Source organism: Agelaius tricolor, unplaced genomic scaffold (assembly GCF_023055355.1).
Source record: "Agelaius tricolor isolate 1412-34295 unplaced genomic scaffold, bAgeTri1.0.p SCAF_5, whole genome shotgun sequence".
Classification (NCBI taxonomy): Eukaryota; Metazoa; Chordata; class Aves; order Passeriformes; family Icteridae; genus Agelaius; species Agelaius tricolor.
The window spans coordinates 32,154,956-32,168,805 of record NW_027269265.1 but is presented as its reverse complement, the minus strand read 5'-3'; the positions used below and the strand labels follow the sequence as shown (position 1 = coordinate 32,168,805).

Here is a 13,850-nt window from a genome sequence, read left to right as displayed (position 1 = left end):
TCTAAATGGGGCCTCTGTTCCTGAATATATCTGGTTTGCATTTGAACACTACTGCATCTTAAAGTAGTTCCAGTTCATTAACAGGAATTATGTTTTGTTACTTAAATGATACAGTTAAAATAAGCTTTTATGGAAGACCCAGGTAAATATATTATCCTTTATTCTGTGTCATTTTTCTTCTAAAGGTTTTTGTGGTGTAGATTGAAGATTTTGTATGAAGACAACTTTAGGAATGTTCTATTACTAGATTTAAAAGCAGCAAAGAAGTACAAAAGTTGTTTTTATGTATCTGAGAAGTAGACTGATACAGATGTTACAGTAATTAACCTCATTGCTCAATCAGTGACCCCTTGTATTGAGCCTAGAGAGCAGAATTAGGTGTTCACATAGCACAGTAACACTTCTGAAATATATGGAAAACTCTAATTCTGGCCAATAAGGAATTTGGAATACTGTATTATGGTGTGTAGGAATATCCTATATTTCATTATAGGAATGTTGAAATCCTGAATGCAGTCAAACTTACTAAACTTTGATCTACTATGTGAACCCTAACCTCATAAAGCTACTTGTCAGAAAAAGTGAATCTTAGAGGAAGTGTACTGAACACACATGAAATATGTTTTTCCAGGGTGAATAAACAGCAACATTGTAACAAGGTTATTTTCATGTTTCCTTCTTTTATGACTAATGATTTTTTTTTTTTAATTATTGAATGGGGCTTTCATATTTCTCAAGATATTAAAGAACCTCCCCCTCTCAGAGTCCTTAGAGATTTGCAGCCAACCTTACTCAGAGGACATTCCAGACTTGTCACTGCACAGCTGCTCTTGGCAGTCAGCCCTCCATGCAAGATCTTTGCCAAAGCATTGCTTGGACCCCCCAACCACTCTGCTGAAATAAAAATTAGTACTATGAATTTTGCACAACTGCTAAATAATTTTTGGCCTTAAAATTAATTTTATTTACTTCAGTTATAAAATGTGCTGTATCTTTGACATCACGGAATTTGCTTCTCCAGCCTGCTGTGTTAGCTGACATTGATATCTTATATTCCAGAAGTAGGCAGCCAGGTAACATAAGCTTTAAGTTCTTACATGGCAAGAAACAAGATTCATTACATTTGTTTAGCTGCATGCTTGCTTTTTCCACAGGTACTTATCCACTTTGGAGAGTCTTCCCTTTCTATATCTTTGAAATGCTTGCTTCAACTATGAAAGATGCAAAGAAACAGAATAATAAACCTTACCTGAAAAAAGTTTCTTTTCCTTTCATATTGAATTCCATTGTGATAATTCCATGGGTCTGGTCCCAAGGTATTTGATTCCAATCAGTGAAAGGCAGAAAGGTGTGTATTTCTTTTTGTCCTCCTCTAGACTTCACAGAATGGTTTGGGTTGGAAAGGACACTTGAAAATTCTAATCCCATCTTTCTGTCATGAGCATGGACACCTTGCTCAAAGCCCCATCCAACCTGGCCTTGAACACATAAACTTATAAACTTCCTGTTCTGTGTGAATACCAAGAAGTTTGATGCATGTTCTGATAAGGCAAAAAAAAAAAAAAAGAAACAAAACCAACAAACCAAACTAGATTGAAAATTATTTTTTAAAAAGCTATGCTAGGGTTTTATGCCTTGGGCATTTCCAACATCTATTCTTTGTAATTTTTAACATCCTCTAAGTCTGGAGCATTTGGAACCAAAACACCAGGGATTCTTCCTCTACAAGTTAAAAATGCCCTGTAAAAATGTGGCAATAATGCTTAGAGAATTTTCAACATAGTTTGATAATAAAATTTATGATAGATTCTGCTTTTTTTAGTACAAAACAAACTTTCTGGTTTATTTGTTAATTTTTATTTGTTTTAAAGTTAATGTGGTCCAAGTGAAAAGAGAGATCAGAAAAACCTCACAAATCTTTTCTGCCTCTAGCAAGAAGAGCACAAGGCAATAAAAGTGAAATCTTGTCCCCTACCAGTACGAGGTCAAGGGATTATATTTGAGCCTAGCTGCACAACATCCTTCAATACACCATACTGATATACTAAACTAACTGTGAGGCTATGCCTAAATGCTGGGAAGGAATCCATGTCTGCCTCTTTCTTCCTTTTTTCAGCAGATTGCTTCTCTGCCATGGGTTTCATCCATGTCCTGTGTTCTACTCATACAGTAGAGGAGCTTTTTTTAAGGCCAAACTCAAGGTAACATTTTAGGAAAAGACCAATTTTTATTGTGCAAGGATTTTTTATCAATACTGATTTAAACAGTTATTCTAAGGGATGTCTTAGACAATATTGATTAGTGAGCAGTAAATGTTTTCAATGGCAATTACTGGAATATATGTGAGCTTCTGAAGCTGGAAACTGAAGTTCAAATTCCTAACAATTGCTAAGAGGTTGCATTAGACCTTTTTCTCCTTTGCTATGGTACCATTGTTTTTGTTTGTTCTTAGTACCTGAGTGTCTCACATGTGGTTATTTTAGTTTCATGACTTATAAAATGTAAACAAATTCTAAATCTGATTAATTCTTTAAAAATATGTAGTATTTAATAGAATTTTTGTTTTTAGGCATGGACCTAATAAGGCTTACCTTCTAGTAGTACTTGCCTGTGTCATCTGGATCTTACCTAATCAGCTTTTGAACTTTCCTCTTGTAGTAGTAAGATCAGAAACCTGCAATAAGAAAGTGTTTATTTTTATTTCCTCTGCTCAAATTGCAAGTGCTATACATTTATTCCCTATCTCCAAATTGTCAGCTCTATCACCAACGCAAATGGAAAATCATGATTTGAAAAATGAAAAGACAAACAATACCAGGAACAAATTTCTCCAAAACAAACTTTAGTTCATTTAGAACAGGATGACTCAACCTTCCCTGATAAAAAGTTTAGTGACTCTTTCACAGGGGAATCAGAAAATTCTCAGAATGTACTTTTATACCACCTCCTGTAATGTAGGGATTCTTTTTCCTTATACAGCTTGTCCTGTTTGTCACTCACAACTTCTACTCATGATTAAATATTCCTGTTTATTGACTCAGCCTGCTACGTAAGTGACCTTTACAGCTGTGCTGATGTCTTTGTTGTTCTGACTTCAAGTCTGAAACACAACAGATGTGTACTGGAATTCCTCTTGTGCTTCTTCTTCTTCTTCTTCTTCTTCTTCTTCTTCTTCTTCTTCTTCTTATTATTATTATTATTATTATTATTATTATTATTATTATTATTATTATTATTATTATTATTATTATTATCACCATCATCATCATTTATGTCTATGAATATTTTGAATGGAATAGCATTCTAAATCACAGGAGACTGGAGAGTTACCTGATATGTTGCAAACTACTTTTCATTCTTTATGGAAAAGACCACAGACTAAGGCCATTTTAAGTCTATTCTAAATCTTAAGTGATTCCTTTAGGCTTTTCAGCCAGTTCAGCAGTTGGTTTCTCTTTTATATGTTAAAAAATCCATAAAATTCTAGGCATTATTGACACATTAGTTCTTATAATTTTTTTAAGAGCATTTTAAAGGGCTGACCCTGAACTTATGTGGGATCTGCTGCTCTAGCTGGATCCCTAAAAATCTATGGAGCCTGATCTGAGGATCCTTGAGGAGCTGGCTGATGTCATCACCAAGCCTCTCTCAATGACTTTTGAGCATTGTCCCAGTTTTCAAGAAGGGCAAAGAAGGAGGACTCACACTTTCCATATGAGAGAGATGCTCCAGTGCCCTAATCATCAGCACAGCCCTCCATTGGACTGTCTCCAGTAGCTCCTTGTCTTTCTTGTACTGAGCCCAGAACTGGACACAGCCCTCCAGGTGAGGCTCACCGGGGCTGAGTAGAGGGGCAGGATCCCCTCCCTCAACCTGCTGGCCATCCTCTTCCTAATGCAGCTCAGGATCCCATGGTCCTTCTTGGCCACAAGGACACACTGCTGGCTCAGGGACAGTTTGCTGTCCGCCAGGACCCCCAGACCCTTCTCCACAGAGCTGCTTCCCAGCAGCTCAGCCCTCAGTCTGTGCTGGCCCACAGGGTTATTCCTGCCCAGGTGCAGGACCCTGCATTTGCCTTTGTTGAATCTCAGGCAGTTCTTCTCTGCCCATCTCTCCAGCCTGTTCTGAAGGGCTGCACGGCCCTCTGGGGTATCGGCCACTGCTCCCAGCTTTGTGTGCTCAGTGACCTCGCTGGGGAGAGATCTCCACTTCATCTAAGAAATTAATGAATAAGTCAAACAATACTGGGCCCAGTATTGAACCTTGGGAGACACCACCTGTGGCAAGCCTCTAACTTGACCCTGTGCCACTGATCACAACCCTCTGAGCTCTGTCATTCAGCCAGTTCTCAAAACACATCACAGTCTGCTCATCCAGCCCACAGCTCCTGAGCTTGCCTGTGAGGATATCGCAGGAGCGTGTTGAAAGACTTGCTGAAGTCCAGGTAGACAACATTCACTGCTCTCCTCTATCCAGTTGTCCCATTGTAGGAGTCAATCAGGTTGGTTAAACACAACAACTAAATCTCCAGGAAAAAAGGTCAAACACCTAGGCAAATGTAGGATGCATTAAGAAGGGCACTTTCAAGGGAATGTATTCATTTCTTTTTCCACACAGCCTGGATTACATATCTAAAATGAAAAAATGTGAACAGCTCTGCTCTCCCATTTCTGTGGAAACTTAGGTAACTGTAACAAAATTACACAGTTTATCAAATCTAGTTAAGCAGAAGTAGAGAAGATGGACAGTTCTTTTCTTGAAACACAGCCAGAATAAGCATCTGTGAGGAGGAAAGAGACATAGGACATGAAGAATAAAGCATGAATTTACACTGGAATTTAAAAAGTTTCTCACTCTCAAAGAAGTGAGTTTCTGAAAGCCAATGAGAACATAAGTAGAATAAATATGTTGCAGTTGCTTTTACTGCAGTTACATAGATTTGCTGAGCTTTTACCTTTGTATTTGTGTAATATAAATAGAAAGCAAGGAAAAGGTTAAAAATGAAAATTTACAGGAATGTGCCTTAGAATTTTTTTTAAACAAGCATGCTTTATTTCTTCAGAATGAGGAGTAATGTGGAAAAGCGTTATGTAAATATGCAGAGTTAAACACTAAGCCAGTAGCTGTTCCTTCCCTGGACAGCTGAAAAATGGCAAAATTAACATAAATATTACCTGCAGGAAAAATGTATTAATCTAGATTTACACAGCACCCTTTATTTCAAAGGATCTTTAAAATCTCTTTAGACCTTACCAAACTAATAGCCTGTGTGCAAACCTAACCATCCCAACTGAGCTACACTCAGACTTAGGAAAGGTTCTCATGAAGATCCTGGTTTCTGTACCCATTTATTTATTTAGCCATGGGTTTACCTATGCTGCAGTACTCCCTGGGAACACTGGTCAATTGCTAGCCAATGTATGGAAGTAGAAAACAAGGATCCAAACACCTCAGAAGTCAAGGGGAGAGAGAGACTACTGGAGAACTGAAGGGATTCCATCAGCTGGTATCAGCACAACGGCTGTTGGCACGAAGTACCAGTACCTAAACAAGCAAGATGTGATCCATGGCAAAGGACATGAGTTCAGAAGCCCTCCTAGGCCAGACAAGGTAGCTGCAAATTAGGAAAGGTGCTAAGACAGTATGGAAATGAGAACAGGAATGGTGAACAAGGCAGGAAATGAAAGGAAAAGTGTGAAGTCAAGTAATGTGAGAAGAAGGCAATAAAAAAAGGGTATGGAAATGGAATCTGAATGTTTGTGGCTAGGAGAAGACAGCATGATTAAGATGAAAAGCAAGAAACAATCAAGCTTAAATTTCACAAAATATAGGGAAGCAGGGAGGAGAGAGGGATGAAAATAAACAAATGGGATCAGTATGGGGAAGGAAGATAGATGGAGTCTTTACAGGACTATCCAAGTGTCAACTGTGGGACGTGTCAAAGAAATATGAGCACACTATGAAATTTTTTAAAACTGGGCAGCACAGTGAAGGTGCTCCTGTGCAGACCTGCTAGGAAGCTGTTTTTTCAAGCATAATTTTCCTGTCCATGACTGAATCATATTTTTCCAAGCTGAAGAGAAAAAAAACCCTGAGATGTTTTCTTGAGACTCTAACTGATGACAACATATTTACTGAACTTCTCACAAAAATCATCACATAAATATTTGACTCTGATTGTGATTTCAGCAAGTTTATTTCCAAGAGTTTGATTTATAGATAAAATTTCATGTACTGAGACTCCAAGCAAAACAACAAAACTGAGATTGAATGAGAGGCAAAGTTATTAGGCTTTGTTGTAACATATTTGCAGCTACTATTTTCTTTTTTTTAGGATATAAGTGACAGAAACTAAATGAAGCTGCAGAAGATCCTTTCTGTTTTAATGATTTGAATTTTGATATTGACTTTTCCTCCCCTGATAAATTCCTTGCTGTAGATTTTAGATATGAAGTCCTGCAAAGCAATGCAAATTCTGACTACTGATGAATTTATACATTTAAAGTAATATAAGACTATTCAGGACAACATAAATGTAGAGTACCTGTTATAGTCTGATTTACGCGATTGCAAAATGCTGAATCTTTGTTTATAGCTGTGGAGTAAATTCCTGACTTATAAATGAGAACTGAATCAATTGAAACATTTCTAACTTTTTCCACAGTCATATTTTTAGAAAATGAACTGTTGGCCATAATGAGGAATGCAAGGAAATGAACAGGTTCCATCTTCCATCATTACAGAGCTGAGCTGTCTGCTTGGCAGCTGAGCTCAGATTTTACTTGTCACTGAACTTGATGAAAATAAGTGTAAAATGTATTAACTCTTTTGCTTTCTACATCTTTTGGATCAAAATATCATTGCTTTAAAGTAGTCTTACTGAAATATTTTGAACCACAAGCCTGTAATACATGTCCTTGTTACTTGAAATCAGTTATAATTCAGGCTGCAGCTGAAAGAAGTGTAATTTCAGGACTGTGAACTGGTGCAGCTGAGATGATGAACTGGCACCATACATGTTCTTTCTAGTGCATGAAAGCCAATGAAAGTTTTCTCTGGCTAAAGACATAGTATCCAACATGTCAGGACCTCATCCAGGCTTTGCTCTCAACTGCATTTTGCACATTCTTTTTATGAGTTGCCACAGAGCATGTATGAGAACCCTATTTGTTTTTAAGGACTGAAAAAAACTTTCAAACACTGTTAGTGGACTGTATGTTTTCCTACTTCTTCAAGTCATCTAATTTTAATATAAATAAAATTTCTTGTAACTTATAGGAAATAAAGGGTGATTATATGTAAGTTTTGCAGCTCCACCATATAGGAAGCAGTTAGTTAATATGAGAGATGAGAAGTTTTTACTCTATTGCTTGATGAAAAACAAAGGCAGGGGAAGTCCTTGTCCAGACATCAGACTGAACAATATTTGGGAAGCAAGCTCTACATAAAATAAGTTGAATATACTAATGTACAAGCTTGGTAAAGGAATCCTAACTGTGTATATAAAATATTTCCTTGATGAATAGTCAGCAGCTCTGGTTTCTGTTTAAATTCCTCCCTCCACAGTCATGCATCTAGGAAACCAGATTGGAAAAGATTCATTTCTGGCATTACCAGATTTACTGGAACAAACAGAAACACATTTACTGTGAAGAAACTCCTTCTGAAAGAGGCACTGATGCTGTCATATCAGATGGGGCAGACGCTGTTACTCTGTGTCAGACCTTCCAAAGAAAGGGTGGCTGAAAAGGTCAGGATGCACTGAAGAAGCATGATGTTTTGTTTTGAACATACCACCTGCTTAACATGAAAAAGTGCACCAAGCTTGAATATCAGACATGAACAAAGGGCAATGCTCGATCGTTTAGGCACAAACATCTGATATATGTGACCTGGAAATGTTCGTCAGAGCTATTCCTGCCCTGAATGAACCCAGAGCATTAGTGCTCTCTACAGGGAAAATTAGGGCATAGAATGGCCTTGACTGGTGTAACTACAGTATCCTGACATGTCTGTCTCATTTTGCCAACCTATTTTAAAGAACAAGCAATACATCATCCAAGAAACTGCTTTTGTATTTAAGGGACTTTTTTCTCCTTATTAACCAAACAAAGGGGATGAAGTTTTACGAAAGATATCTAAATATGTCCATTAATTGATGAACAAGCTCACTTTGTTGCTTGCAAAACAATAAACAACTACTCGTTGAATAAATGCAAGAGTAAAAGGAGGGTTTAACTAGGAATTGTTTTTGTGTGAAACTGTCATTGTGATAGTGGAAAAAACAAATTCTTTGAATACACAGAAAAAATTAATCATTGGCATCTAAAGAAGAAAAAATTTAGTTAGGTTATTTAAAACATGTTAAATGCCACAGTTTATTACAAAACATGACAGAAAACAAGCTTCAAAAAACCACAGTAAAAGAGAGATAATAATATCTTACATTACAAATTTTTTGGGAGAGTTCAGTTTCTGCTTCTTGGGAGCAAGTATTTCCTTCTCCAACTTTAAGCTTCCAGTAGGACAAAGGTACTGCAAAAATAAGTCAGATAAGCATCATTAAAACAGTACATAATTCCCTGACAAAACATAGGAGAAGAAAGAGAGGAAATCTTGGAAGAAGACAACATCCCACCTCAATGTAACCTGCAGTCACTAGAATAAAAGATATTTTTGCTGTGCATACGTTCTCATAATTAAAATAATACCAATTATGACAGACTAAACTAAAAGCCTTGAGCTTCTTGGATTTTCATATAACGTCAAATTTGGGAAGCATTGCTTCTTACCTAAGGTGAACAAAGAAGTACAGAACCTACATCCACCTGGAAACTATGTTAAGGCACGTGGAAAATAAGGTGATTGGTGACAGCAAAAATGGCTTCATTAAGAGAAAATCTTGCCTGACAAATTTAGTGGCTTTTTACAGGTGTAACAGTGTTGGTGGATATAGAAGGTAAGTGATTTAACCTCTTAGGACTTGTTCAAAACATTGAGCATTTCAATGCTTTGATCCTCTCCAAACTGGAGAGACATGCCTTTGATGGATGGACCAATCACTGGACAAAAAAAAAACTGGATGGTAACATAAAATAAAAATAAAAATATGGATGGTCACACTCAAAGTGTAGTGGTAAGTGGTTCTAAATCCAAATGGAGACCAGTGAGGAGCTGATGTTCCTCAGGGTTAGGCAGTGGGACTGGCATTGTTTAACATCTTTGTTGGTGACATGGACAGTGGGACTGAGAGCAGCCTCAGCAAGTTTGCTGCTGACACTGAGCTGTGTGGTGCAGTTGACACGCTGGAGGGAAGGGATGCCATCAAAAGGGATCTTGACAGGCTGGAGAGGTGGGTCTGGGTGAACCTCATGAAGATCAACAAGGCCAAGTGCAAGATCCTGCTGGGTCAGGGCAATCCCAAACACATGTACAGGCTGGGTGGAGAATGGGTTGAAAGCAGCCTTGAGGAGAAGGACTTGGGGGCATTGAGTGACAAGAAGCTCAACATGACCTGGCAGTGCCCATTTGCAAACTGAAGAGCCAACCACATTCTGTGCTGCATCAAAAAAAGTGTAGCCAGCAGGTCGAGGGAGATGATTTTCCCATTCAGCTGCTCTCATTAGACTCCACCTGGAGTAGTGTGTCTCACGCTGGGGCTCTCAGCATAAGGACAACACAGATTTGCTGAAGCATGTCCAGAGAAGGGTCATGAAGATGGTGAGTACTGAAAGACCTCTCATATAAAAACAGGCTGAGAGACTTGGGTTCATCCAGCCTGGAGAAAGGGAGGTTGAGGGGAACCCTTACTGCTGACACCTTACTTCCAATATCTGAAAAATGATACAAGAAATCTGGAGCGGGACTTTTTACATTGGCCTGTATGCATAGGACAAGGGGGTATGGTTTTAAACTGAAGGAGGGCGGGTTTAGATTGGATACTAGACAGAAATTCCTTTTTGTTAGGGTGGTGAGATACAGGCACCCAGAGACATTGTGGATGTCCCATCCCTAGAAGTGTTTGAGGGCAGGTTGGACAGGGCAGCATGGTCTAGTGGAAGGGGCTGGGAACTAGATGATCTTTAAGGTCCCTTCTGACCTATATGCATTTCAGTATGAAACAAATTTTAGTCATGAATAGGACCAGCAGCTATTTGAAATCTACACAGAATAATGGAGTAAATTTTAAAAATATGTATTCATTAAAGTTTATTATATCTCAAAGCCACCATTTTTATAGTCCTTATTTCCACATCATTGTTAGCCTCCACTGAGTAATGCACTGGAGGTTACGTAAATGTCACTTTCATATAGAAACCAGAAGTATGTATATAGATTTTTTATTAGATGCTAGCTACCATATATTTATAGCAAGGTCACTTACGTTTCCAAGACATAAAGGACAAATGTATGGAAAAGTCAAGACAAAAGTTTATTGAGTTACCTTAATCCTTTCAATTCTATGCATTTTAGCTTTTGATCAAGTAGAAACAAAAAGTTTGACTAACCTTCAACCCTGGTCCACTCTGGCAATATCTGGAGTACGATCTCATATAAGAGCAGATGTTTTATAGTTCTTATTATCTTCTTGTATTTTTGTACCCAATGACCAGTTAGAAGTAACAGCCATTTTACTGATCTGTGTTCCAGACATTTTTGTTTTTGTCTTTTTACAACATGAAGAGAAGCAGCCAAATCTATAAAAAGCCTATAACAAACTACTATTCCATGCCATTTTCTAAGATCATCTGGATTTCTCCCATTAATAGTGTATCTCAAACATTCCAAAACAAAGGAAAAGGTCCTACCTCAAATCAGAAATTATTTTAGTTCTCTCATCTGGAGAATGGATTGAAGTATCTCAGAAGCTCTCCGCTTCTATACTGTAGAATGGATAGCTATTTTAATGCATGTTCTGTTGAACAAGTCAAAACATACTTCATCTGGTACATGGGGATGCTTATGTTTTGTTTCTTAACAAACAGTAACAGCTTCTATGTTTTTTGCTGTTGGCTTGGATAATACTTCTGGGCACAAGCTAAATTTTTACCTATTTACTCTACTGTAGCTCAGAAGCAACATTACAGTAGCAGCAATTTCTCAGTTATTTTACTCCTCATTAGTATAGTAACACTTCAGTAATGTTCTCGTGTTCTCTGGATCAGCTGACTATGGGAAAAATTTACTCTTTAATACTCTCAATAGAACTGGTCTGACATGTAAGTTCTCTTTAGATTTAAAGATGATGCTGCCAAAATCTATTCTACAATGGGCCTGCTCTGAGTACAATGGGCTAGATGAATTCCAGACTTTTCCAGACTATATATTCTGTGTCTCTCTGTTCATCTTACAGTTACAAGCATTTTTACTTATGGTGTGTGTAGTTCCACCTTTAAGAAACCCTTTGGAACTACTTTCAAACCTAGAACCATTTCCAGTGTTATTGTTCCTGTAATGCCACTTGTTTGCTGTCTCAATTACACTAAGAATATGGAGCAATCTTGCTGTCACAAGAAAATACAAAATGAAGCAGCACTTCTCATGGTGATTTCACTTTATTCAATAAAAATAGTGTCTAGTGAGATCTTTAAAATTTATCAAGAGATAGCAGAGATAGAGATGACACAATTTATTACTCAGTTACTTTGGTTTCCTGCAGAATTAAGATGTTCCATGAGTTTTAGAGTTACCATGCAGTTTCTGCAAAACAGCATGTAGTATTTTATCTTTTCAAATAATTACCTTACATTCTTTTTTCCTACTCTAAAAATGGAGACTATGAAAAGAAAATTAATGAAAAGTGTTTAATTGGGATTTGTGCTGTTATTTGGTAAAAGATTATGGCAGAGGCTACACCCTAAGGATGTATCAGCCTTTTTAATTATATGCTAGTGGTAATATTTCTGTGACTTTCTAAAACAGAGAAAACATGTGAGACTCTTCTGCTATATAGGAGTATGTGTTAACTCTTTGCCATTCCATTAAGAAATTATAAACTACATGAATTTCTACCAATGAAAAGAGAGACAGCAGAGATGATCTAACCTGGCTTCTATTCTCATAATTAAGTAAATTTAAAAAATCATCTCCCTAATGCCTCTTTTTGGTCTTTCAATCTAAACAGAATTTAACAATAGAGGAGTATTTCATTGCTTAAGTTGTCAGGTTAGTGAAACTCAGGCCATTCATGACCTACTGTCTACCTTCTTAGAGGAAGCCCAGTGTAACTAGAAATTGTGTCTAAAAATCCAGCCTAGTGAAAATGAGTGTGAAATGCATACTTTAATCGCAAGAGTAAGAATAATTTTCCTCAAAATATGGACCAAGCCAAAATAGGAACTATAATCTCTACAGTCAATACATACACATGCCTGCGTCTATGTATATTATATTTTAATACAATGCTGTTGACCAAAAGCCAAATGGATTTTTTTATTTGTGTTTGGACACATAGACATCCTTTGTCTAATGTGGAATATGTCTGGCTTCCAGTCAAATTATGAGGAACTGACAGCATACCAGACCAGGTAAAAAAAAAGCTAATATCTGCATATCTGAACATTCATTAAAGTTTTAACCCTAGGTCAGGTATTGGGTCATAGTTTGTATAAGCAGAGAATACTGTGTACTGATTCTGTGGCAAAGTAAAAGCATCTAAAATGTCATATATCTCCTTTCAGCTATACCCTATACACAGAAAAGCAAAACCCACATGTAAACAGTCACTAACACACATCTATGTATAAGCATAGGAAATAAATGTACGTAAAGGTGTGTAGGATTTCCATGAGTACATCTGTACTGCCAGTTTCTTCCCTAAGTAATATATTTTTTTAAGACTTGAAGAAAACTGCTATCTCAATTAAACTATTACTTCTCAACCATAATAAGATTTGCTGTGTTTGAACCTTCACTAGGCAAATGTGGGCTCTTTTTGTGTTTGGTTTTTTTGTTTGTTTGTGGGGGGGGGGGGGGGGGGGGGGGGGGGGTTGTTTTGTTTTGGTTTGATTTTTTGGTTTGGTTTGGTGGGTATTTTTTGTTTTGATTTTTGTTGTTGTTATTATTTTTGTTTTGGGGTGGGTTTTTTTGGGGTGTTTTGTGTGTTCCTATGTGTGTTTCTGTGTGTGTCTGTGTGTGTGTGATTCAAAAGCAATGGAGGAAACACCTGAACTTGACACAAACTTAGAAGTTGCAGAGTAAAGAAACAAAATCATCCTACTCTTCAACAGGCAGCTGTGGTGGGAACCCACTTCAGTGTGTATGGCTCTGCTCTGCTATCCTATGCATATATACGAGTTGTCAAATTCATAATTAAAGCTGAATTCATGCAGAGATGATGATGGAGTACTATGTTTTTTAATGGTGAATCTGATCTTTTCAGGCTTAGGAATCTACTTACCATAAAACAAAAACCATGAAGACTGAATACAAACTTCCCATCATGGTAAGGAACAATATGCTAGAAGTCCATGCCCCATGAGATGAGAAAGGAATAATGTGTGTGTCTGTCTCACTAACCACTGCTTTTGAGTATGGTCTTGATTCATAAAATGTCTCTGTGGATCATACCATCACTGAAAAGGAAAGAAAAACTTGTGTTTGCCAATAGCTCTCTGTGTCCCAGGCTGTACACCAGCTGCTGCAAATGCTTGAACTTGAAAGGTGTCAAATCTTCAAAGAATTTCAAAGATTATTTAGATTTATACACGATTAACACATGAAAGTTAATACACTGGTGTCTTTAGGCTCAGGTGTACAGCATCAACAGTAACAAGCCCTGAATAAGCTGGTGGAAGGCACTTTTGTAAGACATTGAAAATTTATTTGCATTTATTGAACCACTTTCCTAA

The 13,850-nt window shown here is 37.4% G+C and overlaps 1 long non-coding RNA gene across 1 annotated transcript; it reads right to left on the bottom strand.

The window, feature by feature from the left end:
- Positions 1-2,162: 2,162 nt before the first annotated feature.
- Positions 2,163-13,644, bottom strand: LOC139590688 (uncharacterized). The gene is made up of 3 exons (XR_011679400.1): positions 13,400-13,644; positions 8,447-8,535; positions 2,163-2,674 (listed from the first exon to the last, which is right to left on the bottom strand). It is a non-coding gene; the product is annotated as an uncharacterized lncRNA (long non-coding RNA).
- Positions 13,645-13,850: the final 206 nt, after the last annotated feature.